Raw genomic sequence first — 22,193 nt, 5'->3', positions numbered from 1 at the left:
CTTCTCAGGATATACCTTAGAAGGAAGCAGGATTTAAACCCAGGCACACTGACACTCAGCATCAATTAATTAAATCATGGTAACTGAATTAATTGGAGCTGTAGAGATTAAAGAGCAGCTTTATGTGTAAGTGTGTGTACTTTTGGCTGCAATTTCATAGTTATATTGTCACTCTTCAGCAATTCCTGCAAAATTCCAAGAAATAGTGGAGATTACCTAGGAGAGAAGTGTGGTTGTACCTTCTGTCTAATGATAAGAACCTCCAATAATGATATTCATAGGTGACCCGCAAGAATTTCTAAATATTGCAGAACCACTGTTGGCTTGGATGGAAAGGAACTGAGACCATAGAGAAAAGAGGCCTCAGACTCCCAAACTTTTATCAGCATAAGCAAGCTAAGAACACTATGGAGCTAAAAACACACATTATTTTCACAGATGAAGAAGATGACTTAGAGAGAGAAGTCAGAGTACAGTGGGTGAAGCAAAGAGTCATGGAAAGGGGCTGGCTTTGTAGCGTAGCAAGTTAAGCTGCCCCCCAATTTGAGGCCCATCTGCTCCTGGCTTCAGCCTGTCTCAGTCCTGGCTTTTGCGGCCATCTGGGGAGTGAACCAGAGGATGGAAAACCTCTCTCTCTTTCTCTCTCACTCTGCCTTTCACATAAATAAATACATCTTTAAAAAATAAAAATTAAATAAATAGAGTCATGGAGAGTTACTCCCAGGCCTAAGTCCTAATCAAGGAACTACCAAATTGTGCACAGTTGGATTGTAGGAATTTTATGGATGCCTGTGTGCCTCCTAGCTCCCTTTGGTTGAATGGCAGGGCCTATACAGTTGTCCTGTGTATTGTATGATAACTGTGCTGATGGCAGATTGTTTCTTTACTTCATAAGCCTTCTGATCAAGAGGCACTCCAGAAATCAGACCCAGGCAGCTCTGGCTGCCCCTAAACCAGAGTTAGGTGATGGCATCTCAGGCCTCAAGCTGATGCTTACACTATGTTGTTGCAATCTGTTGAAACACTGCTTTCATTTCTCACTATTTTATTTTATTTTATTTTATTTTAAAGGAAGAGCTACAGAGAGCAGAGGCAGAGAGAGAGAGAGAGAGAGAGAGAGAGAGAGGTCTTCCATCTGCTGGTTCACTCCCCAGATGGCTGCAATGGCTGGAGCTGAGCTGATCCGAAGCCAGGAGCCAGGAGCTTCTTCTAGGTCTCCCACGCAGGAATAGGGGCCCAGGGACTCGGGCCATCCTCCACTACTTCCCCAGGCCATTGCAAAGAGCTGGATCAGAAGTGGAGTGGTTGGGACTTGAACCGGCACCCATATGGGATGCCAGCACTGTAGGCAGTGGCTTTACCCACTATGCCACAGCGTTGGCCCCACTTATCACTACTTTAAAAGTACAAACTTACTAGATCCACCACTAGATCATTTTGTTGTTGTTGTTGTTTTAATTTGTTTTATTTATTTGAAAAACAGAGTTACAGAGAGAGGTAGAGACAGAAAGGTCTTCCATCTGCTGGTTCACTCCCCAGATGGCCACAATTGGAAGAGGAGCAGATGGGACTAGAACCGGCACCCATATGGGATGCTGGCGCTTCAGGCCACTGCATTAACCCGCTGAGCCACAGCACCGGCCCCCACCACTAGATCTTAGCATTTAATGCATTTTAAAAACTCCACACATGGCCGGCACCGCGACTCGCTTAGCTAATCTTCCACCTGCAGCACCAGCACCCTGGGTTCTAGTCCCAGTTGGGGCATTGGATTCTGTTCTGGTTGCTCCTCTTCCAGTCCAGCTCTCTGCTGTGGCCTGGTAAGGCAGTGGAGGATGGCCCAAGTGCTTGGGCCCTGCACCTGCATGGGAGACCAGGAGGAAGCACCTGGCTCCTGGCTTCAGATCAGCACAGCGCGCCGGCTGAAGCAGCCATTTGGGAGGTGAACCAACAGAAGGAAGGAAGACCTTTCTCTCTGTCTCTCTCTCTAACTCTGCCTGTTAAAAAAAAAAAAAATCAACAACAACAACAACAACAAAACACTCCACACATGACCATTTAAAAATATTTTGACCACCATCCACCAGAACTTTCACCCAGAAGGGTAGAAGAAACAGCAGAGAGGGCTTTAAGACTAAGAGCGGGAGCTCTGGGCCCTCTGAGAGGGAGCAGCTGCTCACTGCACCCAGGGCTAAGATTCCACATCACCTTGTTGGCCATGGAAACAGCCGACAGACACTGCCACCTGTGGGAACCAGGGCCTGAGGGTCTAGTGTCCCCTCCAGCAAAAGCCCTCCCCAAATTGTACATAACCCATGGAAATGGGGGACTCCCCAAAAACCAAGCTCAATGAAGGGGATTTCAAAATGTTCATAAAAAATGGGATTAAAAGATGAGTTTATTTTGATGCAAAAAACTGGAAATCCAGGCAAAGTTTTTCATAATACATATTTTTTTGTGAATGTTCTGGAGACTGCTATATGTGAACTTCAAAATTTCTGCACCAAGAGGCAAGCATTTAACCTAGTGGTTCCGACATCTGTGTCCCTCACTGAGGTGCTTGGGTTTGATTTCTGGCTCTGACCCCAGCTTCCTGCTGATGCAGACCCTGGGAGACAGCAATAATGGCTCAAGTAATTGGGTCCTTGCCACCCTCATATGAAAGCTGGATTGAGATCCTCACTCCTGGCTTTGGCCTGGCCTAGCTCTGGCCACTGTGAGTAACTGCGGAGTGAACCAGTCAATGGGAACTCACTCTCTGTCTTTCAAATAATAAAGAAAAGAATTTCATAAAAATTTTTAAAAAGAGGCAGCTGATGTTGTGGTATAGTAGGCTAAGCCACCACCTGTGAAGCTGGCATCCTACATGGGCACTAGTTTGAGTCCTGACTGCTCTACTTCCAATTTAGCTGCCTGCTAATGTACCTGGGAAATTAGCAGAAGATGGTCCAAGTCTGTGGGCCCCTGTACCCACATGGGAGACTCAAAGGAAGCTAGCTCTTGGCTCCTGCTTAGGTTTGGCCTAGCCCTGACCATTGCAGTCATTTGGGGAATGAACCAGCAGATGGAAGATTTCTCTAACTGTGCCTCTCCCTCTCTGTAACTCTGCCTTTGAATAAATAAAATAAATCTTTAAAAAAAGTTTTTAAAAGAGAAAAAAAATTTAAGTTTTGCCCTCTGCTTTTGTGACCTTCCAAGTCAGGGGCCCCAGATACCTTTGCACTAAATCCATCTCCACTGCCCCATACACAAAGACTATGCTGGTAGCATCACAAACCAACTCAGTTCTTTGTCTCACTTTCCATTTCTCCATTTTATAGGTAAATTCTCAACTCCTGGGCTGGCAGAAGGATCAGGCCAAAGGCTTCCTCCTCCTCCTTTCTGCCTTTTCTGCAGATCCTCTGTGATACAGAAAACCCCTTCTAAGGGCAGACATTTGACACAGTGATTAAGACACTGCTTGGGATGCCTGAATCCCACATCAGAGAGCATGCCTTCAAGTCCCAGCTCTGCTTCCCACTCAGCTTCCTGCTAATGCACACCCTGGGAGACAGATGTTGGCTCATGTACTTGGGTTCCTGCTACCCATGTGGGAGACTTGGATTCAGTTTTAGATTCAGAGAAGCTAGGATCTGAGGGGACAGGTAGAGCTACTATCCAACGTTTTTATTATTCTCTGCATCCTGACCTTTCCCTTCTATAGCAGGGCTTAATGTGGGAAGAGTTCTAGGCCTTAACTTGCCAAGCTGAGTAATGGATGGGCTGACTGTTGAGGTAGGCTCTTTCCACCCCCAGATGGTATCAGCCTCATCATCTGTTTTAATGGCCATTGTCTTCCAAAGGACAAGTGTTGTCTTTGGATGGAGATGGAGCAGGGCTAAGCTGGTGGCTGAAGGTCTCTTCCTTACCTCAATGCCTCAGCGGGCAACAGGAAGACAAGATGATGGAGACACAGGAGAAATGAGTTCTAGTCCAACACCTGCTACTAAAGAGCTAATCATACCTAGCCCAACCAAGTCTTCTTCCCACCCAAGCCTTGTTTTTCATCTTCCAACAAGTGGGTAAGGCTAGATGAACTTTAAGATCAATTCACCTTTTTAGAGTCCATGCACATTATCAAAGCCCCAAAATACAACACCCTCCATCTCACAGACAAGTAAGCATGCTCAGAGGGGATGAGGAGCCTGCTCCAAGCCACAGAGTCAGGCAGTGGGAGGGAGCAGAATGGAACTCAACTATTTTGAATTCCACTCCATTCAATTGAATCGTTCAAGGCAAATCACATCAGTCTTCCAAAGACTGAGTGGTTTTTGAATCAAGACGCATTGCATAGGGAGAATAAGTGAGGACCTTGATAACCTCAGGCCAGCAGAGTTCACACACAATGAGAAAGAGAGTCAGAGAGGCAAAAGGAAGCCCCGAGGCCCAGGCAGACTGGAAACTGCAGCTGTGAAAAAGCAGGAGCTGGGATGCTTTGAAGGCATTAGGATAAGGGAAGGCAGGTGTTGTAGTGGCTGGATCAGAAAGCAGAGTCCCAGGCATAGTCCTGTTGTCTTAGAAAATAATGCCAAGGACTGACTTTGTGGTGTAGCAGGTTAAGCCCCCACTTGCAACATTCCACATTAGAACCCTGGTTTGGTCTTGGCTGCTCCACTTCCAATCCAGTTCATTGCTAATGTGCCTGGGAAGGCAGCAGAAGATGGCCCAGTGGCCGGCATTGTGGCGTAGCAGGTAAAGCCATTGCCTGCAGAGCCAGTATCCCATATGGGCCCCGGTTCAGTTCCTGGATGCTCCTATTCCAATCCAGCTCTCTGCTATGGCCTGGGAAAGCAGTAGAAGATGGTCCAAGTGCTTGGGCCCCTGCACCTGTTTGGGAGACCCAGAAGAAGCTCCTGGTTCCTGGCTTAGGATTGGCACAGCTCTGGCTGTTGCAGCCATTTGGGGAATGAACCAGCGGATGGAAGACCTCTCTCTTTCTCTCTGCCTCTGCCTCTCTGTAACTCTTCCTTTCAAATAAATAAGTAAATAAACTTTACAAAAAAAAAAAGAATAAGAAAAAGAAGATGGCCCAAGTAATTGGGTCCCTGCCACCTATGTGGGACACCCAGATGGAGTTTCAGGCTCCTGGCTTCAACCTGACCCAACCCTGGCCATTGAAGCTATTTGGGGAGTGAACCAGTAGATGGAAGATCCCTCTGTGTGTCTCTCCTTTTCTATCCATCATTCTGCCTTTCAAATAAATAAATAAAAGTTAAAAAAATGCTATGTTACCTAACCAGGGCTGGAAAATGAAGCCATGACATAGTAGCAGGTAGATCTATGGGGAAAAGATAGAGAGGAGTAGAAGAGGGACTTGGCCCAGTCTCTGGAAGATAGCAAAGGAGTCCTTTTAAAGTTTCTGTTGGGGTGTTTATGTGCTGTGGCATAGTGAGTAAAGCAGCTGCCTGTGTTGCCAACATCCCATATGAGTACCAGTTTGACTTCTGGCTGCTCCACTTCCCTTCCAGCTCCCTGTGAATGGCAGGGGAAAAGCAGTGGAAGATGGCCCAAGTGTTTGGGGACCTGCCGTGCACATGGAGATCCAGATGAACCTCCTGGCTTCTGGGTTTGGCTTGACCCACCCTGGCTATTGTGGCCATCAGGTGAGTGAACCAGCAGATTGAAGACCTCCCTCTTTCTCTGTTAACTCTGACTTTCAAATGAATAAATAAATCTTTTTTTTTTTTTTTAAAGTTTCTGTTGGGGGCCGGCACTGTGGCATAGTGGGTAGAGCCACCATCTGCGGTGTCGGCATCTTATTTGGGCACAGGTTTGAATACTGGCTGCTCTGCTTCTGATTTGGCTCTCTGTTGTTGCCTGGGAAAGCGGTGGAAGATGGCCCAAGTCCTTGGGCCCCTATCCCCATGTGGGAGACCTGGAGGAGACTCCTGGCTCCTGGCCTCGGATTGGCGCAGCTCCAGCTGTTGCGGCCGGCTGGGGAGTAAACCAGTAGATGGGAGACCTCTCTCTATCTCTCTGTCCCTCCTTCTCTCTCTGTGTAACTCTTTCAAATAAGTAAATAAATCTTAAAAAAAAAAAAAAAAGAAGTTTCCATTGGACATCTTTCTTCCTAATTCCTAATTCCTGTTGGAGAGAAATAAATGGGTAACAGAGGATAAATCACTTCGAGAGACCCAGAAGTGGCTATGGGGTTTCCTCTTCCTCTCACTTTATTTAAAGACTTTTTATTTATTTATTTATTTGAAAGGCAGAATAACACACAGAGAGAGAGAGAGACAGCGAGAACTTTCATCTACTGATTCACTTCCCAAATGGCCACAACAGCGATGCCTGTGCCAGGCTGAGCCAGGAACTCAGTCATGGTTTCCCACATGGGTGGCAGAGTCCCAAGCACTTGGGCTGTCTTCCACTGCTTTTCCAGGTGTATTAGCAGGGAGCTGGAATGGAAGTGGAGCAGCTGGGACTGAAACTGGTACTATGATACGGGATGGTGATAATGCAAAGGTTGGCTTAAGCTGCTGAACTACAAATCATCCCCCTATTTATTTATTTATTTATTTTTAATTTTTTGACAGGCAGAGTGGACAGTGAGAGAGAGAGACAGAGAGAAAGGTCTTCCTTTGCCGTTGGTTCACCCTCCAATGGCTGCCGCGGCCGGCGCGCTGCTGCCGGTGCACCGCGCCGATCTGATGGCAGGAGCCAGGTACTTCTCCTGGTCTCCCATGGGGTGCAGAGCCCAAGCACTTGGGCCATCCTCCACTGCACTCCCTGGCCACAGCAGAGAGCTGGCCTGGAAGAGGGGCAACCAGGACAGAATCCGGTGTCCCAACCGGGACTAGAACCCAGTGTGCCGGCGCCGCAAGGCGGAGGATTAGCCTAGTGAGCCGCGGCGCTGGCCCCCCTATTTATTTTTATTTTATTTATTTGAAAGGCAAATCGAATGAGGGAAGACAAGACAGAGAGAAAGACAGCAAGTAGTACAGAGAGAGAGAGTTGCCATCCACTGGCTCATTCCATAAATGCCTACAACAGCTGAGGCTAGGCATGATTAGGAGCCAGAAACTCAATACAGATCTCCTATATGAGTGGTAGGGGCCCAAATATTTGAGCCATTACCCACAGCCAGATAGGACATGCACTAGTAAGAAGCTAGAATTGGGAGCAGAACTGGACTTGAGCAGAACCAGACACACTCATACAGGGCGTGGGTGTCCAAGTGGCATCTTGACCACTAGGCCAAATGCCCACAGCCCCATGACTTTAAAAAAAATTTTAGGCCGGCGCCGTGGCTCACTAGGCTAATCCTCCGCCTTGTGGCGCCGGCACACCGGGTTCTAGTCCCGGTCGGGGCGCCGGATTCTGTCCTGGTTGCCCCTCTTCCAGGCCAGCCCTCTGCTGTGGCCAGGGAGTGCAGTGGAGGATGGCCCAGGTGCTTGGGCCCTGCACCCCATGGGAGACCAGGAAAAGCACCTGGCTCCTGGCTCCTGCCATCGGATCAGCGCGGTGCGCCGGCCGCAGCGCGCCGGCCGCGGCGGCCATTGGAGGGTGAACCAATGGCAAAAGGAAGACCTTTCTCTCTGTCTCTCTCTCTCACTGTCCACTCTGCCTGTCAAAAATAAAAAAAAATTTTTAAAAAAATTTTATTTATTTATTTAGAAACTCAGAGTTATAGACAGACAAGGAGGAGAGACATTGAGAGATCTTCCATCTGCTGGTTCACTCCTCTAATGACTGCAACGACCAGTGCTGGGCCAGGCAGAAGTCAGGAGCCAGGAGCCAGGAGCTTCATCTGGGTCCCCCATATAAGTGCAGGTGCCCAAACACGTGGGCCATTTTCCATTGCTCTTCTCAGGCCATTAGCAGGGAGCTGGATAGGAAGTGGAACAGCCAGGACGTGAACTGACACCCATATGGGATGCTGGTGTTGCAGGTGATGGCTTTAATGGCTACGCCACAATGCTGGCCCCACTCATGGCCTTTTGAATGTCCCTGTGTATATGCTGAGATGTTTCTGTGTCCCTCTCTATTCCTCATTGAATAACACTGAGCACAAGTGAGGGGAGGAAATACTAGTTTAAAGAAAAGACAGGGGCACTTGGAGTCTTTCTAAGTAGGTTAGTTAGTTCTGCCCCACATAAAGCACCCTGGACCCTGATCCTTCAGAGCAAAAAATATGCCTAATTAACTTCATTCCTATCAGCTCCTCCAGCCCAGCCTTTCTTGTTTCTTACCTGAACGTCACTTACCTCCCTCTGAGAGTCAGTGTTTCCCCTGGTGTGGTCCATGTGACAGAATCAGCTACATCACAGAATCCACCTACATCAATCAGTTGGGGTATTTGTTAAAAATGCACATTCTGGACATTGGACCTAGCATTTAAAATGCCCACATCTCGGTCCTGGTGTTGTGGCATAAGTGGTTAAGCCATCACCTGAGACACCAGCATCCCATATGGGTATCGATTCCTGTCCCAGCTCCCTGCTAATGTACCAGGGAAATCAGTGGAAGATGGCCCATATTCCTTGGGCCCCAGCACTCATGTTGGAGACCTGGATGGAGTTCCAGGGTCTTGGCTTCAGCATGGCCCAGCCCTGGCTGTTGCAGCAATTTGGGAAGAGAACCAGCAGATGGAAGATCTCTTGCTCTCTCACTGTGTCTCACCTCTCTGAAAATCTGCCTTTTTTTTTTTTAAGATTTGTTTATTTTACTTGAAAGAGTTACAGAGAAGGAGAGGCAGACACAGAGAAAGAGATAGAGAGATAGAGATTCCATCTGTTGGTTCACTCCCCAAAAGACCCCAACAGCCAGGGTTGGGTCAGGCTGAAGCCAGGAGCTAGGAGCTTCATCTAGGTCTCCCATGTGGGTATAGGGGCTCAAGGACTTGGGCCATCCTTTGCTGCTTTCCCAGGTGCATTAGCAGGGAGCTGGATCAGAAGTGGAGCATATGGGATGCTGGTACTGCAGACGGTGGCTTTACCTGCTATGCCACAGCGCTGGCACTGGAACTCTGCCTTTCTAATAAATAAACAAATTTTTTAAAAAATATTTATTTATTTATTTGAAAGGGAGGGAGGGGGAGAGAGAGAGAGAGAGAGATCTTCCATTTGCTGGTTCATTCCCCAAATGGCCGCAACAGCCGGAGCTGTGCCGATCCTAAGCCAGGAGCTTCTTCCAGGTCTCCCAAGTGGGCACAGGGGCCCAAGGGCTTAAGCCATCTTCTGCTTTCTTAGGCTATAAGCAGAGAGCTCACCAGCCGGCGCCGCGGCTCACTAGGCTAATCCTCCGCCTAGCGGCGCCGGCACACCGGGTTCTAGTCCCGGTCGGGGCGCCGGATTCTGTCCTGGTTGCCCCTCTTCCAGGCCAGCTCTCTGCTGTGGCCAGGGAGTGCAGTGGAGGATGGCCCAAGTGCTTGGGCCCTGCACCACCCCATGGGAGACCAGGAAAAGCACCTGGCTCCTGGCTCCTGCCATCGGATCAGCGCGGTGCGCCGGCCGCAGCGCGCCGGCCGTGGCGGCCATTGGAGGGTGAACCAACGGCAAAAGGAAGACCTTTCTCTCTGTCTCTCTCTCTCTCACTGTCCACTCTGCCTGTCAAAAAAAAAAAAAAAAAAAAAAAAAAAAAAAAAAGCAGAGAGCTGGATCAGAAGTGGAGCATCCAGGACTTGAACCAGTGCCTATACGGGATGCCAGCACTGCAGGCGGCAGCTTTACCTGCTATGCAACAGCATTGGCCCCAATAAATAAATCTTTTTAAAAATCCTTTTAATAAAAAGAAAATACCCAAATTCCATTGGATGACTCAGTTTCATTCCTGCCTCCAGCTTCTTGCTAAAGGAGACCCTGGGAGGCAGCAGGAAATAATTGGATTTCTTCCACCCCCATGGGAGACCTGGACTGAATTCCCAGCCCTTGGCTCCAACCCCGGCCCATTCCCGGACATTTTGAGGATCTGGGGAGTGAACTATATACCGGGAGCTCTCCCTGTATAATACTCTGCCTCTCAAATAATAATAATAATAATAGTAAAAAGCACAATCTTAGATTCCTTTCTAGATTGAATCAGACTCTTTGGGGTGCTGCTTTGGGAAACTGCTGTTTAATAAGTTCCCAGGTGATCTGCACATTGCGACTTGCGGTCTGCTACCCAACGCACTGCCATTAAAGAGGTCAGGCCAAGGTCATCTCCAGGAGGTTCGGAGACTCTCCCAACAGTTTTTCCACAGGAGACAAGTTGAATCCTAGCTTGCCTTGCCTTCCCCCTACTCTTATTTCCACTGTCCACCCAGGGCAGTAGAAAAGTGGAAACCACTTAGATTTTTAGCATTTGTTTGTAAAAAATATTCATCTCAGCTTTATCCACAGTAAATACAAATTGAAAAGAGCTGCCTGATAAAATATATAACAGTGAATCTTTCCAACAGAAGACTTTACCCATTTATTATTGGATATCCTCTTTCAGCGAATCTCAAAAAATTGCTTTTAGGCCCCCCACTGCCCAACTTCAGGGAGCATTTTCCTGCACACACTGCACCTTCTGCATGGCTTAGCTCCACACTGCGGCGCTCCTGCTGTGGTTCTAGCTCCTCCTGGTGGACCCCACCTCTGGGCATCAGTAAAGCCACCTCTTGACCCTCCCCAGACCCAGCTGGGACAGCAGCTTCCTGCTACTGCTAAGCCAGTGTTGCTTCACCATCTCCTCTTTGGTTTCTCAGCTGTTAGATCTTTTGTGTAACCAATTTCCTGTATCAAATTCCTTCCATTTGAAATACCTAGAGTGGTTTTATGGCGGTACTTCAAAAAGCTGATGGAAAACTGGAATGAAAGGGCTATGAGATACAAACAACAAAGGACAGCCAGGGACTTTTTTCTCTGTGATGCCGAAGCTGCTCTGGGGCTGCACAAAAGCACTGGAGAAAGCCCAAAACTCTGGGGCCTTCCCCAACCCTTCCAACAAGCCCAGCCCTATCTGGTTCCAGATTGGCCTTGCCTGGATGGTTTTAAAGAGCTGCAACACTAGGGCCGGCATTGTGACGTAGCAGGTAAAGCTGTCACCTGTGACACCAGCAGATAATTTTTGTCTTCCGTTATCTTTCTGTATTATTTAAATTGTTTACACATTTTCAATTATAATTTTTTATTTTTTGAATTTAACAATTTATTTTTTTATTTTTTATTTATTTATTTATTTATTTTTATTTTTTGACAGGCAGAGTGGACAGTGAGAGAGAGAGACAGAGAGAAAGGTCTTCCTTTGCCGGTGGTTCACCCTCCAATGGCCGCCGTGGCCGGCACGCTGCGGCCGGCGCACCGCGCTGATCCGATGGCAGGAGCCAGGAGCCAGGTGCTTTTCCTGGTCTCCCATGGGGTGGTGCAGGGCCCAAGCACCTGGGCCATCCTCCACTGCACTCCCTGGCCACAGCAGAGAGCTGGCCTAGAAGAGGGGCAACCGGGACAGAATCCGGCGCCCCGACCGGGACTAGAACCCGGTGTGCCGGCGCCGCTAGGCGGAGGATTAGCCTAGTGAGCCGCGGCGCCGGCCAACAATTTATTATTTTTAAAAATTATTTAGAGGGGCTGGCGCTGTAGGTAAAGCTGCTGCCTGCAGTGCTGGCATCCCATATGGGTGCTGGTTCAAGACCTGGCTGTTCCACTTCTGATCCAGCTCTCTGCTATGGCCTGGGAAAGCAGTAGAAGATGGCACACTTGGGGCCCCTGCAACTGCTTGGGAGACCTAGAAGAAGCTCCTGGCTCCTGGCTTCAGATTGGCCCAGCTCTGGCTGTTGTAGCTACTGGGAGAGTGCACCAGCAGATGGAAGACCTGTCTCTCTCTCTCTGCCTGTCTGTAACTCTGCCTTTCAAATAAATAAATAAATCTTTTAAAAATTATTTACTTTTTTTTTTTAACTTTGAAAGGCAGAAAGATAGAGACTGATTCATTCGCCAAATGTCCAGTATAGTCAATGTCAGGAGCCTGGAACTCCATCCGGGTTTCCCACATGAGTGGCAGGTACTCAAGTATGTGAGCCATCACTGCTGCCTTCTGGGTTTACATTCTAGGAAGCCTATTCAGAAGTCAAGGAGCCAGGACTCAAACCTGGCACTCCTTTATAGGAAATGGTTGTCCCAGGCGGTGCCTCAACTGCTGAGTCAGAGAACCACCCTTTAAAATGACTTTTTAAAATGGAAACTGACCAGAGAAGTTATGAGGAATGATAATAGTATTATTACTATGTATTTATTATTATTACTATGTGTAAGACATTATGCTGAATGTTTTGTGTGCATTATCTAATTCTCATAACCCTATGATCTTATTATGCTGTTTTGTAATATTGAGCAAACTGAGGCTGCAGAGTTTAATTGCCCATAATCACAGGGTTAGTAAGAGTTGGGGGCAAGATTAAAGCCCAAATACCTTGGCTGCAGAGCTATTAGGGTCTGACTGGCCTGATCCACAGTGGAGCTGGATCTCTCTTTGGAGCTAACAGAAATTTACCAATATCTTAAAGACAATACTTCAGTCCACCAATCACATCTCAGAGGTCATTTTATTCTTTAATATTTTTGAGACTGAACCACTATAATGTAAAAGCAGGTGTCAGTCTCTTGTCTGTCTCCCTTAGCCCAAAGTATCCTTGCCTGTTCTTTACAAAATGAAAATCACTGAACTGAAGGCGAGACATAAGTGACCCTACAAGATTCTAATCACTGGACTCCAGGAGTCATTTGCTTCTCCAATAGATAAGAACCTTGACGGAGTCCTGGAGTCAGGTCTGGGTGGAGTATAACTGCCATTTACATGTGATCCCTCCAGACCAAGTGAAGTCCACCCAGCCATCATAAATTCCCTAAAGAGCCACAGCATCACTGGCCAATCATGAACTTGGACACGAGTTGATCATGCATCTCTGAGCCCCAATCTCAATCTATGAAAACCTTCACCCCAAACTCCTCAGGGAGCCCTAGAATTAAGCAATAGGTGCCTGGGTCCTTGCTCTGTGCTTTGCAATAAATACCTACTTTTTCCCACCACCCCAATATCTGTAATTGGCTTCCTGCACCATAATGGACCCAGTTGAGGGGTTCTATACCAACACTCCTAACTAGTTTGAGGTGTCATTCCACAACATTTTTCAGAAGCAAGCATTAAATTTTGTTAAAAAAAAAAAAAAAAACAACAAAACTAGTGCCTACATTACAACAAACTAAAGACAAAATGTTTTCTTAGAAATTTTATTTATTTATTTATTTATTTATTTATTTATGTGAAAAGCAGAGTGACACAGAGAGAGGTAGAGAGAGCTTAAATCTGCTGTTCACTCCCCAAATGGCCATACTGGCCCAGACTAGGCCAGGCCAGAACAACTCCATCCAGGACTCCCACAGGGATGGCAGAGGCCCAAGCACTTGGGTCATCTTTCTCTGCCTTCCCATGCGAATGAGCACGGAGCTGGATTGAAGTGGAGCAGCCAAGACTCAAAGTGACACTCAACCTGATAGAATGTAGGCAGCTTAACCCATTGTACCACAATGCTGGCCACAAGACAGAAAACATTTTGTGGTATTATGTTACACTGATGTCCCCCTTGTCTCCTGACTTTGGGCTGACCCTAAGATTTGCTTTAACTAAGGGAGTGATGAACATGCCATTTCTAGACCTAAGCTTTAGGAAGGTCCAGCAGCTTCCACTTTTTTCCTTTTGGGATCACCGAGGCAACATGTAGGAAGTCTGGCTACTCTGCTATACACATTATGCAGAAGGGCCACGTGGACAGGGAGAGAATTAGAGACTGGGGGGGGGGGGGGTAGCTGTTTCTGTAGAGCCAGCCTCTGCTAGAGGACCAGAAAGGACAATGGAACAGCTGGGCCGATCACAGCCCAGATTTCAGAACTCTGAGCAAATAAAATGATTGGTGTTTTACATCATCCATTTTCAGGCTGGGTTTTACATGATACATAATGAAGACACCTCCTCAGCTTCCTTGGGCAACCACTGGTACACTCAATTCTGCATGAATTAGGCTCCATTCCCTGCTATCGCCCAGTTTGCCAAGAGCTTTCCGATTAATTACTAGGATCTAAGAAAGCCCCCCCCCCTTTTTTTAATGAAAAGATGAAAAGAAGTACTAGGTATAGAGAGGCTGACTTGAGGCCTTGCTTTGTTACTTGGGAACATCTTTAACCTTTCTGTCTCAGTTGTAAAATGGGGAGACCAATGCTCATTCTACTTACTATAGGGTAAAGATAAGCACAACCGACTTGGAAAAAAAAATGAAGTGCATAAACAGATCTTTCCAGGTGAGAAAACACGAGGACGCCGAAGAACGGGGACTTGAGGTCATCTGGATGTAAGACCTTGAATAAACGACTCAGGATCGCTGGCCCTTCGTTCCAACTCTGTAAATAGACTACCTTCCCCTCCGTACAGGTTTATCTGTGATGGGTAAATGTGACATCGAATGAGGGCAGACCTGTTGCACAGTAGGCGCCAACGGCTTGCCATCAAACCCGTCTCCCTTCCTCAACCTCATATTCCCTTCCAGTTCCAGAGATTATGATTTACTAAGTCTGGAGTGGGGCCCAGAAACCTACTTTAAAAAAAAAAGTTCTTCAGCGAATTCGAAAGCAGATTCTCGCCTCACCTCACAGGACTCCGCTTGCTACCACACCCCCGCTTTCTACCTGCAGAAGCCACAAACTCCAAGTCTCGCGACAGTTGCTTTTTTCCCCTCAGGATCTGTTATAGGTCGCGCGCGATTGGCTTGTCCAATCACAAGGCTAGATGGCTTCACAAGATGGCGGCGCACTGAGAGCGTAACATCTGCGTTTCCAGGAGCTTGCCGCTGCGGCTTGGTTCAAGATTCCGGGGTTGTACAGGCCCAGGCCAGACCCGTTGTCCGACAGGAACATCGGCATCGGAGGTGGGTCACTTAACATCTCACGTAATCGTGGATTGCTTAATCCACGAATCACCTGGTTTCCTCGTCGGGTTTGCGGCTCGTGAGGGGGAGAGAGACCTGCTGTGGGTGTCTGTGCGCGTGCGAGGGTGTTGGGTGACTGGGAGGAGTTGGCGAATAGAACGGAGACTAGGATTGAAGTAGGAGAGACCCCAGGGACTGAAGGGGTTTGGAGGGATCCGAAACTGAGGCGGGAAGACAAGTGCGGTGGGTAAGATGCGGGCAAGGAAGGAATGGAAGAGATGGACAACTGGCAGGGACGGGATTAGTGGGAAAAGTCGGATTTATGAGGGAAGGCGAGGAGGGGAAACGGAGTTTGGGGTTATGTTGGGAGGGAGTTGTGCAGAAGGAACTCCAAGTTCTGAAAGTAGAATTTAGACTGTTTTACAGGCTTCTGTATTAAGAGGAATGGTCGTTGAAGACCGTGGGTTAAGAGTCAGAAGAACCAAAGAAACAGAAGCATGGAGATGAGAAAGATCAAAGGAAATAGAAGCGTTGTTCTGAAGGGTTTACTACTTTAGATTTCTGGACTGACTCAGGTAACCCGGAAGGAAAATCCCAGCCCTCTGGCTGTGCTTTTTTTTTGAGACTGAAGATGGGGACTGCCTACCCTCAATAAGGGTGGCCTTGACAATGATAAGAGCTCTGTTGTGCTTTCAACCAGCAAATATTTGAGTGCCGATCCCCCCCCCCGCCCCCAGGCCTTATTTTAGGTGGTGGGATAGTGCAATGAATAAGAGAGGCAAAATAAAGCATACTGGCAGGGCAGTAAATAAGCAAAATATATGGAATGTCGTATGGGTAAGTTGTGTGGAAGACTGAAGCTAGGAAGAGAGACAAGGAGTGTGTTCACTTACTGCATTTTTAAAGGGAGTACTCAGGAAAGGTGTTAATGAGAAGGGGACATTTGACCAAAGACCTGAACAAGGTGAGAGGACACTGTAGTTCTTGTCAGGGAGAGAGCAGTCTATGCATACTGAACAGCAGGTGCAAAAGATATAAGGCACGAGTGTGCCAGACTTGATAAACAGCAAGGGGACCACCGTGGCTGTAGCAGAATGAACCAGGACGAGTAGATGAGGCTAAAGCCAAGTGAGTAGTGACAGTGCTGATGCTGGCTAGAGTTGACACCCAGTTAAACTATGGGGAACAGGGATAAGAACTGATTGCCTGTATTGGGAAGCTGATGAGCAAGAAAATGGTTTGATTCTTTCTGCATTAGTTCTGACCAGAAAGTTGAATAATGTAGGAAATGAATTTAATTTGCCTTGTGTAATTTAGCTTGTTCATGCATGTTCAGAATGTTGTATTATATGTACACTGTTGTCAGCTATGTTGTCTACAATTTTTTTTTAAGATTTTTTTTTATTTACTTGAGAGGTAGACTTAGAGAGAGAGAGAGAAGAGAGAGATCTTCTATCCGCTGAATCATGCCCCAAATGGCCGCAACAGCCGGAGCTGGGCCATTTTGGAGCCAGGATCCAGGAGCTTTTTCTGGGTCTCCCATGCAGGTACAGGGGCCCAAGAACTTGGGCCATCGTCCACTGCTTTCCCAGGCCATAAGCAGAGAACTGGATTGGAAGAGGAGCAGCCAGGACACCCATATGGGATGCCGGCATTGCAGGTAGAGGCTTAGCCTACTATGCCACAGTGCCGGTCCCTAGAATTTTATTATTATTATTTTTTAAAAAGATTTTTTTTTTTTAATTTGAAAGTCAGAGTTATAGAGGGGTTGGGGAGAGAGGCCAAGTCTTTCATCAGTAGGTTCACTCCTCAAATGGCCACAAAGGCCAGGGCTGGGCCAGGCCAAAGCCAGGAGCTTCTTTTGGGTCTTTGATGTGGGTGGCAGGAGCCCAAGCACTTGGGCTGTCTTCCACTGCTTTTCCCAGGCCATTGGGAGCTCGATTGGAGGTGAACCAGCAGAGCCTCGAACTAGTGCCCTCATGGGATGCGGGTGTTGCAGGTGGCTGCTTAACCCGCTTTAGAATCTTTAATGTGTTGCAGAGCCCTAACATACTACCAGTTTTTAACTGGTATGGTTAACTTTTTTTTATTTTTTTTATTTTTTTTATTTTTTATTTTTTGACATGCAGAGTGGACAGTGAGAGAGAGAGACAGAGAGAAAGGTCTTCCTTTTTGCTGTTGGTTCACCCTCCAATGGCTGCCACGGCCCGTGCGCTGCACTGATCCAAACCCAGGAGCCAGGTGCTTTTCCTGGTCTCCCATGGAGTGCAGGGTCCAAGTACTTGGGCCATCCTCCACTGTACTCCCGGGCCACAGCAAAGAGCTGGCCTGGAATAGGGGCAACCGGGACAGAATCCGGCACCCCGACCGGGACTAGAACCTGGGGTGCCAGCGCCACAGGCAGAGGATTAGCCTATTGAGCCGCGGCGTGGGCCAACTTACAGTCTTGAGTTAGCTGTTAGAGTACCTTTCATTTTGTTGTTCTTAAGAAAAGAAAGCCCTTGCGGCGCCGGCACACCGGGTTCTAGTCCCGGTCGGGGCACCGGATTCTGTCCCGGTTGCCCCTCTTCCAGGCCAGCTCTCTGCTATGGCCAGGGAGTGCAGTGGAGGATGGCCCAGGTGCTTGGGCCCTGCACCCCATGGGAGACCAGGAAAAGCACCTGGCTCCTGGCTCCTGCCATCGGATCAGCGCGGTGCGCCGGCTGCAGCGGCGGCCATTGGAGGGTGAACCAACGGCAAAGGAAGACCTTTCTCTCTCTGTCTCTCTCTCTCACTGTCCACTCTGCCTGTCAAAAAAAAAAAAAAAGAAAAAAAAAAGAAAAGAAAAGAAAGCATATTTCTTTACTTGGATTTCTTGGGGACTGAGACTTATCCTAATATTATGCTTCTGTCTTTCCTGATGCTTTGTAAATGATATTCTAATGTTAGGAAATTCTAACTGGAATATAGTGAGTTTCACTGATAGTGTGAGGGGCAAAATGTGGTAACTCAGTATGCTGAAAAACTTCCAGGTGACTACTCATCCCCCCGCCCTCCCATTCTGAACTGTTCATTTATTCAGTAGATACGTATTGTATGCCATTTGTATGAAGAATAAAGTGGATATGGTTGTAGCCTGGTGTGTTTGAGTGATATACAAGGGGGATTCAAAAATTTCATAGAAAATTTAGAATATCTTTCAATTGTATTTTTTCACAAACATTTAAAAACCTCTCCTGTGTAAACTATACATATGAAAGCCAGCTGAGGACTTCTGAAGGGGGAGCATGGAGTGCTTTGAAAGCATAGAATAGGCACCAGATTGAATGGCCACCAAGAAAACCTGCCTGGGAAAGTGATGCTTAGGGTGTGATTGGAAGGGCTAATGGGGCCATGGGGGTGGAGGTGGAAGGAGATGGCAAAAGGGTGAGGAGAATCTTAGAGGCAGTAAGAACAGCAGATGGTGGGCAGACCACCAAGCAGCAGAACAAATGAAAAAAGACCAGTATATCTGGAGCATAGTGCAGAAGGGGAAAGTAGCAATAAACAAGATTGGAGGGATAGGCAGGGCCCAGATTATGCATGCCCTGTTAATGATATTATACTTTGTTCGCCTAATAGCTTTAGGAATCCCCTGAGGGACTTTTGCAAGGGAATGTTTAAATTCGCATTGAGAGAGAAAGAGAAAAAGAGAATGTCTCTTGGGTGAAAAATATGTTAAGGGGGGCAAAAATAGTTACTAAAAGAGTTATTAGAGGCTCCTATAGTAATCTTGAGGAAGTGATGCTAATGAGGTAATAATGATCTGAACCAGAGAGGTGGAATTGTTCTGGTTTGCACACCACAAGAAAGATAATGGTGCCATTCAGTGGGACAGGGAAGATTAGGAGAGGACCAGTATGGGGTAGGTTGAAACAGTTTAATTTTGGACATACTGTAAATGAAATACTTTTGAACCATTCAAGTGAGAAAAATGGTAGGTGGTTGGATATATGATATGGGAAGGTCTGGTGTGAAGACAACAGCTTTTTTTTTTGACAGGCAGAGTAGACAGTGAGAGAGAGTGACAGAGAGAAAGGTCTTCCTTTTGCCATTAGTTCACCCTCCAATGGCCGCTGCGGCCGGTGCGCTGCGGCTGGCGCACCGCACTGATCCAAAGCCAGGAGCCAGGTGCTTCTCCTGGTCTCCCATGGGGTACAGGGCCCAAGGACTTGGGCCATCCTCCACTGCACTCCCTGGCCACAGCAGAGAGCTGGCTTGGAAGAGGGGCAGCCGAGACAGAACCCGGCACCCCGACCGGGACTAGAACCTGGTGTGCTGGCGCCGCAAGGCGGAGGATTACCCTATTGAGTCGTGGCGCCAGCCTAACAATTCTTTTTTTTAAATTGACTTAATTTCCTGTGTAGAAAGCCATCAAAAAAGGCTTCTGAGACAGAGTGTTAATAGATTTATTACTAGGTAACTCACATCTCTAACAAAGCTTGTAAAGGAAAGCTACTTATTATTAGGGATCTGTATAATAGGGGTCATGACTTAAGGGGGAGGTTAGGGAAAGAACTTGAAGAGATTCTTGAACTGTGTTCCTAAGGATGAGTAGAAATTCACCAGCTGGGCTGGCAATGCGTCTCACTAGGCTAGTCCTCCGCCTGCAGCGCCGGCACCCCAGGTTCTAGTCCCCTTTGGGGCACCGGATTCTGTCCTGGTTGCTCCTCTTCCAGTCCAGTTCTCTGCTGTGGCCTGGTAAGGCAGTGGAGGATGGCCCAAGTGCTTGGGCCCTGCACCCGCATGGGAGACCACGAGGAAGCACCTGGCTCCTGGCTTTGGATCAGTGCAGTGTGCTGGCCCTAGCGGCCATTTTGGGGGTGAACCAATGGAAAAAAAGGAAGGCCTTTTTCTCTGTCTCTCTCTCTCTCTCACTGTCTAGCTCTGCCTGTAAAAAAAAAAAAAAAAAGAGAGAGAGAGAGAGAGAGAAAAGAAATTTACCAGTTGGAGAGGGAGAGGAAGGAATATTACAGACAAAAGAAACAGCGTATGTAAAGGTCCTGTGGTCAGGATGGAGGGACAGAAAGCAGCGCAGGGGGATGCGACTTAATCTGCAGGTGAAACTATAGGGAAGACCAGACTCTGCAGGGCCTTACATGTACGTTGAAGTAATGACTGTAGTTTTTACCCTGGGAGTAAAATTCTGAGCTACTAGGATAGGAGACGGGCATACTGAGATTTGTGTCCAGACACTATCACAGCAAGGTAGAAAAAGGAATAGCAAGAATGAGAGTGGCCGACGAGGAGCCTGTTGTAGCAATCTGGGTAGCCTGGGCTTTTATTGGTCTGGGTAGGGGAAAATAGATGGCTTTGAGAGGTATTGATCAGGTAATTCTAATAGGATTGGTAATTTTTTTATTCATTTTGAAAGAGTTACAGAGAGAGAGAGGGAGATAGACAGAGATCTTTTATCTGCTGGTTCATTCCCCAGATGGGCACAATGGCTGGGGCTGGGCCAGGCACCAGGAGTTTTACCTGGTGCTCCCAAGGGGTGGCAGGGGCTGAAGCACTTGGGTCATTTTCCACTGCTTTCACCAGTCATTAGCAGGGAGCTGGATCAGAAGTGGAGCAGCTGGAACTCCAACTGGCACCCATATGGGATGCCTGCATCACATGCAACGGCCTTACCCACTGTGCCACAGCACTGGCCCCTGGTGATTTTTTGGAAAGGAAATGGAAAGAGAAAGATGAAATCAACCCCAAGTTTCTGACTTACAATATTATTCAGATGGATATTTTTCTAAAAATGTGGAAATATATAATATTATAAAGAAAAAATAAAAGTCACTTATCGGCTGGCGCCGCGGCTCACAAGGCTAATCCTCTGCCTTGCAGCGCCGGTACACCGGGTTCTAGTCCCGGTCGGGGCACTGGATTCTGTCCCGGTTGCCCCTCTTCCAGGCCAGCTCTCTGCTGTGGCCCAGGAGTGCAGTGGAGGATGGCCCAAGTGCTTGGGCCCTGCACCCCATGGGAGACCAGGAGAAGTTCCTGGCTCCTGCCATCGGATCAGTGTGGTGCGTGGGCTGCGGCGGCCATTGGAGGGTGAACCAACGGCAAAGGAAGAGCTTTCTCTCTCTCTCTCACTGTCCACTCTGCCTGTCAAAAAATAAAAAAAAAAAAAAAATAGAAAAAAAATAAAAATAAAAATAAAAAGTCACTTATCACCTAGAGATATACACTCAAATTTTTTTTTATTGGTAATTTGGAGTGGGTATTGTGGCATGGCAGGTTAAGCCTCTGCCTGTGATTCCAGCATTCTATATGGGCGCTGGTTTGAGTTCTGGCTGTTCCACTTCTGATCCAATTCCCTGTGATGTGCCTGGGAAAGCAGTGTGATAGCTCAAATAGTTGGGCCCCTGTTACCCACATGGGAAACCTAGGTGGAGTTCCAGCCTCCCAGCTTTGGGCTCACCCAGGCCCAGCCCAACACTGGCCATTGTGGCCATTTAGAGAGCGAACCAGCTGGTGGAAGAGTCTCTGTGTGTGTGTGTCTCTCCCTCTCTCTGTAACTCTGCCTTTCAAATAATAGAAAAAAATTATCTAATAAAGCTAGAAGAAAGATTTGAATGTTTTTGCTACAAAGAAATGATAAAAGAGATGTTTACCCTGATATAAACATTATACAGTGGGTATATATATGGAAACACTTGTATATATGGAAACCCTATAAGTATGTACAATTTTTATGTGTTGATTCAAAATATAATTATTTTTATTTAAAAAAAATATTTATTTATTTGAAAGGCAGAGTCATTGGGAGGGAGAGAGGAAGAAAGAGAGAGCTTCTATCCACTGGTTCATGCCCCATATGGCTGCAATGGCCATAGCTGGGTTGATCCGAAGCCAGGAGCTTCATCCGGGTCTCCCACCTAGGTGCAGGGGCCCAAGCACTTGGGCCATCTGCTGCTGCTTTCCCAGGCACATTAGCAGGGAGCTAGATTGGAAGTGGAACAGCTGGGACTCTAACCGGTGCCCATATGAGATGCTGGCATTGCAAGCAACAGGTTAACCTGTTACGTTATAACGCTAGCACCCTAAATAAATATTTTAAAAAGAGGGGAAAAAAAAGATCAAACACCTAGAGATTTACTAAACCAATACAATGGTTTTTCTTCCTATTTTTATTTCTTGATATAAATATATTAGTGCTTTTCCTTTTTGTAATCTGGAAGAAGATAAAATTATGTTTGATTTCATTTGGTTTTAGCTACCTACGAATGTTAAGAAATTTGGGTATTAGATATGTTTTCAG

The 22,193-nt window shown here is 47.2% G+C and overlaps 1 protein-coding gene and 1 long non-coding RNA gene across 5 annotated transcripts in view; one reads left to right on the top strand and one right to left on the bottom strand.

The window, feature by feature from the left end:
* LOC127484353 (uncharacterized) overlaps nt 1-14,761 on the bottom strand; it is a 36,921-nt gene extending 22,160 nt beyond the window's left edge. Inside the window, exons 1-2 of the long non-coding RNA XR_007911241.2 lie at nt 14,642-14,761; nt 8,247-8,316 (exon numbers count right to left, since the gene is read on the bottom strand). This is a non-coding gene — a long non-coding RNA (uncharacterized lncRNA). The remainder of the gene's footprint in view (nt 1-8,246; nt 8,317-14,641) is intronic.
* A 19-nt stretch (nt 14,762-14,780) lies between these two features.
* The window catches only part of METTL16 (methyltransferase 16, RNA N6-adenosine), an 86,097-nt gene continuing 78,684 nt past the window's right edge, over nt 14,781-22,193 (top strand). For all 4 annotated transcript variants that reach the window (XM_070061189.1, XM_002718874.5, XM_008270914.4 and 1 more), the window contains exon 1: nt 14,781-14,920. The gene's annotated coding sequence lies outside the window, so the exon portion shown is untranslated. The remainder of the gene's footprint in view (nt 14,921-22,193) is intronic.

Source organism: Oryctolagus cuniculus, chromosome 17, assembly GCF_964237555.1.
Source record: "Oryctolagus cuniculus chromosome 17, mOryCun1.1, whole genome shotgun sequence".
Classification (NCBI taxonomy): Eukaryota; Metazoa; Chordata; class Mammalia; order Lagomorpha; family Leporidae; genus Oryctolagus; species Oryctolagus cuniculus.
Note: the sequence above shows the minus strand (reverse complement) of the source record. Positions and strands in the feature narration are given on the sequence as shown.